The following is a 16585-nucleotide window of genomic DNA, read 5'->3' as shown; positions in this document are numbered from 1 at the left end:
CTGATGATAGAAAGTCTACATTAGGATATGTATTCTTATGCAATGGAGGATTGGTAAATTGGAAGAGTTCCAAGCAACCGATTATTGCAGATTCTACTATGGAAGCAGAGTACATTGCTGCATCGGATGCTATGAAGGAAGCGTTCTGGTACAAGAAGTTTGTCGAAGAGTTAGGAGTCATGTCATCAGATGCCAAATCCTTTTCTGCGACAACAACGGTGCGATAGCACTAACTAAGGAGACGAGGTCTCACCAGAAGTCCAAGCACATAGAGCGGCGATTTCATCTAATTCGCGACTACCTCAAAAAGAAGTATATAGAGGTGTAGAGAGTAGACTTCACTGATAACGTGGCGGACCCATTCACTAAGCAGCTGAGTCAGAGGAAATTAGAAGTCCATCTTGAAAAAATGAGACTTAAATACATGTCTGATTGGCTTTAGTGCAAGTGGGAGATTGTTAGAAGTATGCCCTAGAAGCCAACATGGCTGACGCATATTTGTAATCTGAGGCATAAATTTGTAATTTGACTCTTATTAATAAATAAGATTGGGCAATTTATTTTTTATTCATATTTGTATGTGTCCATGAATCGTCCAAGAAATTAATAGATGATGACACATATTCTCAAGAAGTTGAGAATTTGAGGCATGTGTCATTAGGGATTAATTTTTAAATGCTCCTGATCGATGGATCCATCACGAGGGACGGTGATCGATCCGCTGAGATTAGTGCATAGATCACTTAGTCAGATGGACGAGTCTCGAGTCCACGGTGTAGAGACACTGGAGTGATTATGCGAGTACTTGTTAGAGAACAAAGTACTGAGCATGACCAAAGATAGTAGTCATATGGATGTCTATCTACTCGTCAGTGACTACTTATGCGGCAGTTGTATAACTGGTCCTTTGACCTACGATACCTCAGCTATTCACTATGAGGTTGCTGTAGTTTGACGAGCATGTGAACTTGGGCCCTAGCCATTCAGGTTCTTGTAGTGCAGATTGGCTACAGTAGGTTCATTTTGGAATAGAGTTGCATCTAGATGGAATTTATCGACCTTGATAGATTAGGAGTGATCTTATGTGATTTATGAGACTAAGTTCAATAAATTTCTGGCCAGATATTTTGAAAAAAGAGTTTTCCATATCTTGAACTGAAAGTCGTATAAATCTGACATATGACGGACGATGGGGTTTGACGAGATTTTCATAACCTCCGTCAAGTCGGGATCCATGATAGAGGGACTGTATCATACGCTAACTGCACCTAGTGGTTCAGACATTCCATTCTGCTGGGTTGCCACCATATGCTGCTAGGTGTCACTAGTGGATTGTGAGACTCGAAGGCATTCACTTGGTGATAAGTGAATCCTGAGAGTAGAACTGAAATCATTTCAGTCCACTGAAAGGAGTTTCAGTGATATTGAGATGGAGATCTCAATATGTCTCACTACCAGTCAGAATAGAACCTACGGGGTCACATACAGAGGATTTAATTAGTCAGACTATCATAATTGTGATTTGGAATCACAATAGAAATCAATCATCAATATGATTGGTGATTGAATTAACCCACTAAGTGTTAGTAAGTTAATGAAAGAAGAATTAGGTGGAATTGATTGCAATAGGATTGCAATTGATCTGATTTAATGAGCCAAATCAAATTGGATTCGACCCAAATTGATTTGGGTTCATGATCGGGTCAATTTGATTAGACCAAGGTTTTTGCGGATTTTAAAGACCACATGTCGTCGTAGGATGAATATGACTTAAGTCATGTTCACACTATGTGGACTTTAAAGTCCACATGGCGTCGTAGGATGCATGCTTCCAAATCAATTAATTCTCCTAATGAGATTAGGAATCCTAATATGATTAGAAAATTAATCAATTGATTAAGTGGACACATGTCATGCATCTATGAGCACAAGGATTGGACACCTGGCATTAATCCAAGGGTGGGTTATAGTCCCATACTCCTAATAAGATTAGAAGAGGCCCTAAACCCAATCTATAAAAGGTAGCAAGGAAGACATTATGAATCAATTCTCTCCTCTTCCTCTCCACGCCTCCTCTTCTTTCTTCCTCCTTCTCCACGGCAGCAACGGGTCTTCATCCTCCTCTTCTTCCATGATAGCAAGGCAAGAAAGATCCACATGCAAGGTTCCTCCTTCCTCTTCCTCCATCACGAGCAAGGTTGAAGAAGAAAGGTTCTTCATCAAGGAGGTAAGTTGCAGATTCTTGTTCCAACTTATGATAGTCATGAGAGGTCTTTGCAAGGAGCTAGCACTCCGGTAAGACCCATTCTCAGATGATTAGATCCTCGTGTGGATAGCTGTAGAGGCCAGATAATTGTGCGGCTCAAACAGAAACCTAGAATAGATCATCAGGCTGCGGTGTTCTACATCTGCAGAATTTTTGAAGATGAGATCTTCAAATCTAATAACTTCTGATTTTGTTTCAGTTTTATAAATCTTAATCAACCCTCCTCAGATCCTAATCTTCCCTTCCTAATGAGTTCAAAGATCTTCTGGATTTGGATCCAGAAAATTTTTTGAATTCTACGATCCGAGGCACGTTCATACGATGAATGACGTTCCGTTCGAATTCCGCTGCGAATGTCGCATCGAACGGGGTGTAACTCAGCAGAAGGGACCGGCGTGATGAGGATGAAGCTTCTGAAAATTTCTGCGAGGGAAGCGTTCAGCACTTAACCGTATCATCACAAGGTCTCCTTCTTTGAATTCCAGGGGACGTCGCTTCAAGTCTGCTTGTTGCTTGTAAATCTTGGTGTTGGTGACCAAACGACATCGAACTTCAGCATGGATGTCTTGTATGTGCCTAGCGAAGTCTTCACCACCTTCGCTGATCCTTGTGTTGATGGAAAGTGGTACAAGATCAATAGGCCCCCGCGGCTTCAACCCGAGAACAATCTCGAAAGGTGACAATCCTAGGTATGGTTGACACTGCTGTTGTAGGCAAACTCGGCATGGGGTAAAATCAGATTTCATGACTTCACATGATCCCGGACTAAGCATCGAAGAAGATTTCCAAGACTGCGGTTGACCACCTCGGTCTGCCCATCGGTTTGGGGGTGATAGGCGCTGGAGAAGGAAAGACGGGTGCCAAGCTTCGCCCAAAGTGTCTTCCAAAAATAGCTAACAAACTTGACATCACAATCAGATACAATAATCTTCGGGAGCCCATGTAGACGAACCACTTTTTTAAGAACAAATCAGCAACTCGTGATGCATCATAAGTCTTCGCACAGGGCACAAAGTGCAACATCTTTGAAAACCAGTCAACAATGACAAAAATAGAATCATGTCCTCGTACCGTCTTGGGCAACCCAAGCACGAAGTCCATGCTGAGGTCCTTCCATGGTGAGCTCAGCAATGGCAGTGGAGAGTAGAGGCCGGCATTGGATTTTGTTTCCTTGGCTAGTTGACAAGTTCGGCAATGTTTGATGATTCAGTGGACATCCTTGTGCAGGGTCGGCCAATAGAACCTGTCCTCATCATAACGACGGTCTTGTCATGCCCGAAGTGACCAGCAAGACCTCCCCCATGAACCTCCCAGATGATGTGGTCATGAAGAGAGGTTTCTGGAATACATAGGCGTGTGCCACGGAAGAGAAAACCATCATGGATCGAAAAATCAAAATACTGCCGGTGATCTCCTGTTGAAATTTCGGTGTAGATAGGCTGAAATATGCATCAGTTGAATATAGAATTTTCAGATCATTGAAGCCCGTTACTTCTGTATTCAAAAGGGTGAGAACATGTGTCTTCCGGCTAAGGGCATCAGCGACTCGATTTTCTGCACCCGATTTATGCTTCAATACAAAAATAAATTGCTGCAGTACATCCATCCATCTCGCATGTCGTGCACTTAGCTTCTTTTGTGAATTGATGTACTTTAGAGAGTCGTGATCGGTGTACATGACAAATTCTCGATGTAGGAGATAATGCTTCTAATGTTTTAGAGTTTGAACCACAATATAAAACTCAATATCATAAGTGGAATACCTTCGCTTGGCGTCGTTGAGCTTTTCGCTGTAGAAGGCAATGGGATGACCTTCTTGGCTCAGAACTCCACCAATCCCAATGTAAGAAGTATCACAAGTGACCTCAAAGAGCTGATCAAAGTCTGGAAGTCGAAGAATTGGAGCTTGGGTTAGATGCTCCTTGATGTCTTCAAAAGCTTTAGTGGCAGCCGGCGTCCAATGAAAATTTTCAGCCTTCATACAATTGGTGATTGGTGCTACTAGGCTGCTGAAATTTCTTATGAACCGGCGGTAGAAGGAAGCCAAGCCATGGAAGCTCCTCACCTCATGAATGTTGCTGGACGTCGGCCACTCCCGAATGGCACGAACTTTCTCTAGATCCACTGCAACACCTTGATCTGAAATAATGAAGCCAAGGAACGGTACTTGTGATTCAGCAAAGAAGCACTTCTTCAGGTTAACATACAGTTTTTCTGATCAGAGTGTAAGAAGCACTTGGCGACGATGTTGCTGATGTTCCACACGGCTGCGACTAAAGATTAAAATGTCATCAAAATAAACAACCACAAAACGCCTAATGTACGGCTTCAGCACTTGATTCATAACCCGCATGAAAGTACTTGGCGCATTAGAGAGACCAAAGGGCATAACCATCCATTCATAGAGGCCATCCTTGGTATTAAATGTCGTCTTCCACTTATCCTCAAGTCTGATTTTGATCTGGTGGTAGCCACTTCGAAGGTCCAATTTGGAGAAGATGGTGGCTCCATGCAATAGATCCAGCATGTCGTCAAGCTACGGGATCGGAAAATGGTACTTCACTGTGATCTTGTTAATTGCTCTGCTGTCCATGCACATCCTCCATGAACCATCCTTCTTGGAAGTAAGAAGAGCTGGGGCGGCACATGGACTGAGGCTCTTTCGGATGAATCCCTTGTCCAAAAGTTCTTGGACTTGGTGGTGAAGCTCCTCATGTTCTCTCGGATTCAGCCGGTATGCGGGAAGATTTGGTAAGCTTGAACCGAGCACCAAATCTATGGCATGTTGGATGTCCCTCATCGGTGTAAGCTCCTTGGGAAGGTCCTCAAGGGTTACATCAGAAAAATCATCCAATATAGACTTGAAATCAGAAGGAACAACTTCTAAAATTTCAGCCCCAACTTCCCTAGACACTAGTGCATACATGACTCCAATCTCTCGGCTATAAGCTTCAAACTTTCTCATGGTTAAAACCCGTTGGATTATCAGATTTTTAGAGGTAAAATCAGTGATAAGGGGCTTTAACACAACTCTTTTGTTGGCACAATATGGAGAATAACAATTGGATTGACCGTCATACTCGACACTACGATCATACAACCATGGTCTTCCTAGAAGAAGATGGCACACCTTCATGGGCAGAAAATCGCACCATACTTTATCTCGGAAGTCCTTACCAAGTGAAAAACTGATCAAGCATCTTTGTTTAATAGGGATGGAGAAGTCTTCGATCCAACTTACCCGATACAGCTTTGGATGCCGTATCGGTTTCAAATTCAGCCTTTTCGGCACTTCTTCGGAAATGATGTTCATGCAGCTTCCATTATCAATGATGAGGTTTAGAGACTTGTTGGCATGCTCGACACGAGTGTGGAAGATATTGGTGCACCTCCAATCTTCCTCCACATTCTTCTCCTGCTTGAAATCCGTAAGAACCCGCCGCACGACGCACACGGATAGATCTGAAGCTTCTAGCTCCACCGTAGGGGCTTCTTCATCATGTTCTTCATTCCCTTCATTTCCCTCTTCATCAGCAGGCTGAGAGGGAGGAATGATTTCAGAGGGTCCTATGATTTCATCCTCTTCACATACCAATGCAAAGCGTTGGTCTCGGGTAGGACAGACAACAGCGAAGTGACCTCGTCCGCTGCACTTGTAGCATTCAACAGGATTCTTTCCATGCGGCATAGATTGTGGCATAGGACCTTTATCCTTTTCATTAGCCCTTGGAACACCTCTTTCCTGATACGTGCTTTGATTAGCAGAGGTTTCAGACCTGAAAGCAGGAGCATTACCTTGAGGGAAAGGCACTCCTCAGTTGGTGTGGCGCTCGGAAAACTGTCGGGCAACTGGTGCTTGCGTGGGCATATTTGTCGCAGCTGCGTTTCAACTCGAATGGCGAGTTAGTATGCCTCCTCTAAATTGAAGATGCGCATTGTCATTAGCTCCCTTTTGATGTCATCCCTCAGCCCGACTCGGTACCGAGTTAGGGATTGTCGCTCCGTCTCCGTGAGGTTGCTGCAGATCATCAACTCATGGAATTGGGCCATGTACTCCTCTACAGAAGAGCTTCCTTGATGAAGTTTCAGAAGTTCTTCGAAAAGTGTCTCCTCATAATCAAGGGGAAGAAACTTTTCCTTCAAACGAAGTTTCATCTCCTTCCAATCATTGATAGGGGGCTGTCGGAGTCGATGAAGCTTCTCTTTCATGCTATGCCACCATATGCGTGCTTGGCCCTTGAGCTTCATCTTCACGAATCGCACCTTGGTTTCATTGGGCATGCTGAACCATTCGAAATAGTCTTCGAGAGACATCAGCCAATCCTGGAAGTGGGTTGGGTACATGCTTCCACTGTAATCAGCAACTTCTACACGAACTTGCTTCATGACATCGTCGAGATCATTGCGCTCCCGCTAATTTTGATGAACATAGGGGTTCCTGAAATTATTCCCCATACGAGGAATGTTTGGAGGGGGCATCCGCTGACCCCTAGGTGGCCTTTGGGGTGATAGACCTCCGGGGAAGAATGCTTCAACGTTGGGGTCTCCTCCAAATGGCACTTCTAAATTTTTAGGTTGCGCAGAAACATCATGGTCATCTTCAAGATTGTTTTGCTCGGGGAAGAGACGATCCCAAACAACTTCCATCTTTTGATTCATAGCCGCCATTTGCTGGATGAGCTCAGCCATCATCTCAGCACGTTGTCATTCATTGTTGTAGGGACGACCACTTCTGGTACTCATGGCGACAAGGATTCGCTCTGATACCAATTAACGCAGAAAGCGAAAGGAGATTGCAGAGGGCCTTCTTGCTATAAGCAGACCTGGGGTCAACTCGTGATAAACTGGGGTCGACTCGAAAAAGACCGTGGTCGACTCGTGACAGGTTGGGGTCGACCTTTCTCAGAGAATCCAGAGAACGGATTTTCTATTTTCCAACTAGGGGTCGACTCAAGGATCCTTGGGGTCGACTCGAGCAGAGTTGGAGTCGACTCGAGTGCTGAAGGGGTCGACTCACTGGGCGTATCAAGGAACGGACTCGCGGTTGTTCCAGACGGGTCGACGTGAGAAGCTCAGGAGGTCGACTTGGGTCGACTTTGGAGTCGACTCGATGAAGCTGGAGTCGACTCGAGGTCAGGAGGAGTCGACTCTTTCAGAATTTTCTGAAAATCGCTGGCAGCCTGATTTCATGGAACTTGATCTGGGCGTAAAATCTAGAGAAAAGATGATGGGATTTGGACTGTGAGAGGTGTGGGAGAAAGACTAGAGAGTGGTGGGATGATTTCAAAGGATTTAAACAAGAAGAGACTTGAATTAAAAAAAGAAGATAAGGAAGAGATGGTTGTGGGAGTCTCACACAAACCAAATCAATCGGACGGGAGGAAAAGAGGAGTCTCACCCCTTTCCTTCAGCCTCTTGGCGTCACACTAAGGAGGAAGAGTCTCTTCTTCACGAAACAAAGGGTCTATTTTGAATGAACTCAAATAATTTTTTTTTTTTTTTCTTCAAACCTTTCCTTTATATAGGGAGGGAGGCTGGGAAAAGATAAGGACTACAATTCCAAATTTAGTTGGACTCTAAACCAGATAAGGACTCTTTTTAAACCTTCAATCTCCTGATTGATCTCCTAAACAACTTACCAAATGGGCTTATCCACATGTGGAAGCTTTTTATTGGCATGAGAAGGGAAAGGATTTCAGCCGCAAGCAGTTAGAATCTTCTTTGCACACGAAATCAAAATCCACTCCTTTGGACTCAATCCAAATGTCATATGGTTAACCAATGACCCACTCGACGTCTTGGACTCAATCTAATTTGGACGTCAAGGATTCTAAACCATTGTGAATTAATTCACTTATTACAAGGACTCGAACAACTATGGACTCAATTTTCTCATGCACCTTGACCCAATGTCCATGGACTAATGGTATGAGGATGATGCTCCTACATCAATCAAGTTCGATAAATTAGGTTATGCCCAATCGGCTCGGATCGAACCCAATCGAATTAGGTCAAACTCTAATTTAGCCCAAATTGAATCGAATTCAATTTGGCTTAATTAAAGTCCAATAATTCAATCAAATTAAATTTATTAGTAATCCAATTACTAATTAACCCTCCAATAATTCAATAATTATTTTAATGCAACTTTTGTTTAGGATAATTTGTCAATCAAATTGACCCAATTACCCCTGAATGATTCTTAATCATCAATCAGCCATTTGATCAACCTAGAAATTTCAATGCGTGTGATCCCATAGGTTCGAACCTAAGCCGGTGGCACAAGAACAACTTCTTGTACTAATCGAAATGACCATCTAGCAATGGTACCCGATGTTCGGATAGGCCGAATATATGTGAAGCAAATATTCGGAAACCCAAGACTATGGTTAATGTATAATTCATCCCTTTGACTCCTAATGCCAGGATGACTTCAGAGTTCTGTCAACTCTATAATAAGTACATCCTCTATGTGATCAACTTTAGAAATCTTGTGACTCCTCACAAGTATTACCCTGGCCAAGGTTTTGCTAAATTGAACACAAAGCATTATCTCCTATTTCCAAGAGAAAACAATTCCATCTTGACTCACGCACTGATTTTGCAAGTACTTGACTACACCCAGTAACCTTCCGTCCCAGAATTAGAAATTTTGCTAGTCCGGTACCAAAGTACAGTGAGTTGCTTGCTAATCATTGTGGTGATCTCAAGTCTGAGGGATACTTATATCCATATCCACTTGGAACATCTCTCGACAGTAGAGTATTTCGGAATTGGTCATGTTCAGTAAAATGTACTCCTACACTTCACCTGTACGATATATCAGTATCTCCACACTTCTTGGTTAAGAGGATAACCAACGTATATGTCTCACAACGACCTAATCTCGACAATGCTATCGTCCTATTAACAGCAAATTATTTGGTCGCGAACAGGTTTAAGGAATTGAAAATAAATCCTCCTTTATCATAAAACAAGTCCTAAGGACTTCATCATATAAGAGTTCATTTGAAGATGTACAATAAAATGATGAACAATGCCAAATAACACTTTTTATTAATTTGTCAATTCATTTACAAAATTCAATCATCAGCACACTAACGATTGACTCTTAGGATACAATTTCCAACAATTCTCACTTAGCTTAAAGCCAATCGGCACAGTATCTAATACCCATCTTCGACTTGTGTTCGTTGAAGTCTTTGATGCCGAGGACTTTGGTAAATGGGTCAGCCAGATTTTCTTTTGTGTCAATCTTCTAAAGATCAATATTACCTCATTCGACGATCTCTCGAACTAGGTGGTAGTGATATAGAATATACTTGGTCCACTGATGTGCTTTGGATTCTCTTGCTTGAGCTATGGCTCCAGTGTTCTCACAAAATATAGGCACTAGACCATCAATGGAGGGTATCACTCCAAGCTCGGTGATGAACTTCCGCAACCATACAGCTTCCTTGGCGGCATCAGATACTATGATGTATTCTACTTCACATGTAGAATCCGTCACTGTATGCTGCTTGGAACTCTTCCAGCAGATGACCCCACCCTTAAGAGTAAAGATATATCCCGACACGCTCTTGCTATCATCTTGATCTGACTTAAAACTTGAATCGGTATATCTCTCAAGTTTTAAGTTAGAATCACCGTAAACAAGCCACTGGTCTTTAGAATTTCTCAAATACTTAAGGATGGTTTTTACAACCTTCGAGTGGTTGCTATCTAGATCAGACTGGTATCTGCTCACTACTCCTAGGGAGTATGCCACGTCTGGTCTAGTACATGTCATGGCATACATTATAGATCCCACTGCCGAAGCATATGGAATTCTATCCATACTCTCTTTTTCTTGAGGGGTTGTCGAACAATCCCTCTTAGAGAGGTTAATTCAATGGCCCATTGGAATTAATCATATTGAACCTCTTCATATAGTATCAATGTATGTGGATTGGGATAATCCAAGCAATCTTCTAAATCTATCTCTATAGATCTTCATCCCTAGGATGTAAGATGCTTCTCCCAAATCCTTCATGGAAAATTGAGATGATAGCCAAACCTTTATTCCTTGTAATGCAGAAATGTCATTCCCGATTAAAATAATATCATCCACATACAAAATAAAAAATATAATAACTGAACCATTTGTCCATTTATAAATGCAAGGTTCCTCTTCATTCTTAATGAAGCCATTTGTTTTGATTATCTTATCAAAGCATATGTTCCAACTCCGTGAAACTTGCTTTAATGCATAAATGGATTTTTGAAGCTTGCACACCTTAGAATCATCTGCAGATATAAAACCTTTAGGTTGCATCATATACACCTCCTCTTCTAAATCTACATTTAGAAAAGCGATCTTTACATCCATTTGCCAGATTTCATAATCTAAATGTGCTGCTATCGCAAGCACAATCCGAATGGACTTGAGCATTGCCACGGGAGAAAACGTCTCATCATAATCAATGCCATAACATTAGCGATATCTCTTGGCAACCAGACGGGCTTTATAGGTCTCAACCTGACCGTCTGCTTCCCATTTCCTTTTGAAACTCCACTTACACCCTATGGATTTAATCCTTTCGGATGGGTCAACTAATTTCCATATATCATTGATCTTCATGAATTCCATTTTGGATTGCATGGCTCCAAGCCATTTATCAGAGTCATACCTTTGCATTGCATCCATATAGGTGATCGGATCCTCATCATTTTTATCAAGTTCGACAGGATCCCCATCCTGAACTAAGAAACTGTAATATCTGTCCGGCTGACGTGGTACTCTACCTGATCGCCTTAATGGTGCATCTAAAATAGGATTTGGATTTGATCTAATCAATGCAGACTCAACTGGTTCAGTGGATGGTGTCAGGTCTTCTACATGTTGAACTTCTCTAAGCTCAACATTAGAGCTATTTGTTCCTTCACCAAGGAATTCCTTTTCTAAGAAAATTGCTCTATTGCTTACGAACAACTTTTGTTCTTCAGCAAGATAGAAATAATATCCTTTAGTTTCTTTAGGATAACCGACAAAGAAACATTTGTCAGACTTGGGTTCAAGTTTGTCTGTTTTTAAATGTTTGACGTACGTCGGATACCCCCAAACCCTAAGGTGAGAGAGTACCAATTTCCATCCCGTCCACATCTCATGTGGTGTTTTATTCACAGATTTACTTGGAACCTTATTAAGTATATAACAGGCTGACTCATCCCCAAAAGAATATGGGCAGACTCGCGAACCCCATCATGGATCGAACCATATCTAATAGGGTTCGATTCTTCTTTTTGATACACCGTTATACTGTGGTGTACCAGGAAGAGTCCATTGGGAAAGAATCACATTCTCTCCTAGATGTGTCAAAAACTCATTGGAAAGGTATTCGCCTCCTCGATCTGATCGAAGGGTTTTAATACTCTTTCTAGTTTATTTTTTTACTTCATTACGATACAATTTGAACATTTTAAATGCTTCAGATTTATGACTCATTAAATAGACATAACCATACCTCGAAAGATCGTCTGTAAACATAATGACATATGAATACCCATCTCTAGCATCTGTGCTCATTGGTCCACATACATCAGAATGTACAAGGGTCAATAAGTCACTGGCTCATTCACCTTTTTCGGTAAAAGGTGATTTGGTCATCTTACCAAGAAGACATGACTCGCAGGTTGTCAATGATTCACAATCATTAATATTGAGGATTCCCTCTTTACTTAATCTGTTCAATCTATTCTTGTTAATATGACCTAGTCTATGATGCCAAAGGTAGACATCTGTGATATTATCTATTCTAGGGCGCTTGTTTGACTTATACATTACATTAACAGGCTGTGATAATATGTAAATCCCATTACTCAATTGTCCATGCATTACAGTAACACCATTCTTAACGATATCATAGTAATTTCTTTTTATTGAAATCTCATAACCGTTCATGGCTAAAAAGCCTACAGAAATTACATTCAATAGAAAAGAAGAACAAAAGTGACAGTCACTTAAGACTATTATTTGAGAACTGAATACAAGTTTTAGAATCCCTAAAGCTAGAACTGGAACTAATCTTCCATCTCCAACATTTAGGAACCTTTCGCTTTCTTCAAATCTCTCACTGACTTGTATTCCCTACAACGAATTACAAATATTAAAAGGACTTTCGGTATCCAATACCCAGGTCGAATTATCACAAATTGAAAAATTATAAGGTATTATCATATAAATATCTTGATCTGCAACTGATTGCATTTTTTTCTTTGGCCTGTTCGGATCAAGAGAGGCAATGTACTGAGGACAGTTCCTCTTCCAATGCCCTTGCTTCTTATAGTAGAAGCACTCTGCCTTACTCTGATCAGCCTTCTTCTTCTTAGTTTGACTTTGCTCGGCACGATGCACCTTTTTCTTTTGATTTTTGTTTTTCTTCTTTCCTTTCTTAAAGGGACCACGACCCTTGGACGAACCTCCCACTAAATTCACTGACCCTTTTAGGAGTTGGTGATCCTTCTCAAAAGTTTGTGGTAAAATCCAACAATTGGTGATAATTTACTACCGGTTTCATCATACGAAAATTTGTGAGAAATGGGCGGTATGAACCAGAAAGAGAGTTCAGTATAGCATCTTTTCCCAATTGATTATGAAGAAAAAAATCGAGACTACTCAGGCGCTCGATCAACTCAATCATGTACAATACATGATCAGTCACCGATGCCCCATCCTTCATCTGTGCGCTGAAAATAGCACAACTAGTCTTGTGCCTTTCAACGTCGTCGGGAGTGTCAAAAGATTCGTTCAATACTTGAAAGATTTCTTCAGGCTGGGCATTCTCAAACCGGCGACTGAACTCGTCGCTCATTGCAGCAAGCATAATGCATCGGATAGTGATACAGTTGTTAGATGTATGCCCTAGAAGCCAATCTGACTGACACATTGTTAATTCTAGGAACATAATTTTGTACTTGACTATTTATTATTGAATAAATAAAAAGCATCTTTTCATTCATATTATTTATGTGTCTATGAATCGTCCAAGAAATTAATAAGATGATGATGCATATTCTCAAGAGTTGAAAATTTGAGCCATGTATCATTGGTGATTAATTTCTAAATGCTCCTGATCAATGGATCATCACGAGGACGGTGATCGATCCGATCAGTGCACAGATCACTTTCCTTCTGGATGGACGAGACTTGAGTCCACAGTGTAGGGACACTGAAATGATAGTGCAGGTGCTTGTTAGAAAATAAGGGTACTGAGCGTGACCAAGACAAGAAGTCACTTGGATGTCTATCCACTCGTCAGTGACTTGCTTGATGTTGCAGTAGTATGACTGGTCCTTTGACCTGCGGTGCTTCAGCTACTCACAGTGAGGTTATTGTAGTTTGACTACACGTATACATGGTCTCTAGTCATATGGGTCCTTGTAGTGTAGATTGGCTGCAGTAAGTTCACTGTAGGAGTAGGGTATGCACTTACATGAAATCTATCGACCTTGATAGAAGAGGAGTGATCCTATGTGATTTGTTAGACTGAGTTCTAAGACCTTGGCCAGGGCAGTAATATAAAGTGGAGAAAGAGTTTTCCACTATCGAACTCGAGTCAAATAAATCTTGACATATGACAGACGAAGGGGTTTGACGAGTTATCCATGACCTCCGTCCTGTAGGGATCCACGATAGAAGGACTGTATCACATGATAACTGCACCTAGAGGTTCATCATTCTATTCTGCTGGGTAGCCACTACATGCTGCTAGGTATCACTGGTGGATGGTGGGACTCATAGGGATTATCTCGATGATCGATAAGCCCTAATGAGTAGAGTTGGAATCGTTCCGACCCATTGAAAGGAGTTTTCAATGATATTGTGATAGAGATCACAATATATCTCACTACCAGTCAGAGTAGAACCTATGGGGTCACACACACTAGAGGCATTGACCGATCCGATGGTTGAATCGTGATTAGGAATCACAAGTAATCAATTCGATTGATAATAAGCTGAAGAAGGAACAAAGAGAATTAATTAATTGGACTTAAAACAAGAGTCCTACTTGGAGTAGGATTCCTAGAGTCCTAATTGGATTAGGACTAGGAATCCTACTTGGACTGAGATTCCTACTTGGACTGGGATTCCTACTTGGACTGAAAATCCTATTTGGAGTAGGACTGGGATTCCTACTTGGAGTAGGATTCCTACAATCCTAATTAGATTAGGAGTTTTGAATTAAATTTGGATTCCTACTTGGAGTAGAATTCCTAAAGTCCTAATCGGATTAGGACTTCGAATTCAAATTAGAGTCCTAATTGGATTAGGACTAGAATTAAACAAGTCCTAATTGGATTAGGATTTCTTAAGTCCTAATTAATTATTAATCTAATGAATCAACATGACTCCTAATTGGATTAGAATTGAAGAGTTCAATTGAGTCATGGTTCATTCAAGTTCTAATTGGATTAGGACTAGCATAGATTGAACCCAATTGATTCATGATTTGGACTAAACCAAATAGGAGCCCTAGATGCCTTTATACGGCTTTGAAAGGAGGTGCCCTAATGATAAGTGAAGCCCTCCTCCTCTCCATCACGTGGCCACCCTCCTCTCCTCTCTTTTCAGCCACCAACAACAAAGGGAAGAAAAGGATCTTGGTGGCCTCCTTCTTCCTCCACCGTTTGGTTCCAACGCAAGGAAGAAAAAGAAGGCTGCAGGGCTTCGTTCCTCTTCTTCTCTTCATCCTTCTTCTTCCTCCTCCCAAGCACAATCAAGGATTGATTGAAAGGGAGGATATCAGCCATCAAAGTTATCTCTGCAAGGGAGCTAGCACCCCGGGGAGATAGAAAGCTTGGATCGATTTTCTGCTTCATGTGGATACCCGTAGAGGCCGGGCACTTGAACGGCTTCAAGCGAACCTTCATCCTAAACCACGATCATCAGTTTGCGGTGATCATCTACCCGCACAAAGGTGAAGATCTGATCTTCTAATGCTATTTAAAAGTTTTTAATCCTTATCTATCTACGAACGGTTTTTAAACAACGTTCATGCGATGAACGGTTGATCCCGCACATGCCTCTTCCGCTGCATCTGAATTTTTTGAATTTTCAGCGGCATGATCGGGGTATTCCAACAGTGGTATCAGAGCCTAGGCATCGTAGATTAAGATAAGGATTAATTATTAATAGGCTTAATAGATCTGAAAATTGAATGATCATGCATGCTGAAAATTTTCTGCATGCAGATTTTTTCTAGGGTGCTGATTTTTACATGCTGATTTTTATGTGATAAAAAGATGATTCTAATTGCATTGTTAATGGGATTACAAAGTTTAGAATCATGATTAGCATGATCAGCAACCTATGTCATGAGATAATCAGTTAGTTTTCAGATCTGAAAATTATAATTGCTGCATATGGTGATGATCATAGGATTCAAACCCTTTTGGTATCAAATGTAATGACCTGCGATGTGATCTGTAATGTCATATAATTTTTCAGATGCTTGCATGCATCTTATTTGATATTTTTGAGAGGCCTGCGTGCCTCCTAAAAGAAGATGTAATTTATTATTATTTTTATTTTACATCTGGTTGTATTTCTGTGATGTGATGTATGTCAACGATCAAGTTGAAAACAAGGCATGAGATGAACAGGGGTTTAAGCGGTTGATGGCGATTGGATCAAGAGTTGATCAAGGATCGAATCAAAGAGGCTTGGAACCAATTCAAGAGTTGAAGACCAGTTGATCGATTGACGTGCATGTGCTTGTAATACAACCTAACTAGAATCCATGATCATCACCTATTTAAAGTTTAGCTTTAATTATTGCTGCGATTATAACTGCCTGCAATGTGCCGTTTGCATGTGATGTGAATGAGAGTCGGGTAGATAGGTTTACATGTGATGTAGCAAACCCAATTGAGACCTAAATTAAAACCTCCTCAATCAAGTCGAGAGTGAACCGACATGAGCAAGTCATATTAGATTAATTGATCTAATTGGTGCCTAGGAAAGCATGAAAGGTGGTTACTTAATTAGGACCTTACTCTCTGAGTGAGGGGAGCCTCCCACCTGCTTACCTAGCCAATTGTTCGATTACCTCTTATGAAGAGCTCAAGTTGCAAACACTAAGACCTGATTAACCAATATTAAGTCAATAGGTCTTCCACTGTAGTAGAGCTGCTAAGGTCTTTCTGATGTTGATTTGTCTCGGCTGGATACAGTGGTCAAGTTGCATCGGGGGGCTGGACCTCTCTATGGACATGAGATGTTGTAGGGTAAAGGTGGGGTTGGGCACCAATAACTGTTAGGTGAGGACCCAATGACGACTT

Source organism: Phoenix dactylifera, chromosome 4, assembly GCF_051530095.1.
Source record: "Phoenix dactylifera cultivar Ajwa chromosome 4, Ajwa_hap1_PhDact_Kaust_v1.1, whole genome shotgun sequence".
Taxonomy (NCBI): Eukaryota; Viridiplantae; Streptophyta; class Magnoliopsida; order Arecales; family Arecaceae; genus Phoenix; species Phoenix dactylifera.
The sequence above is the reverse complement of the archived record's forward strand: the minus strand, read 5'-3'. Positions refer to the sequence as shown.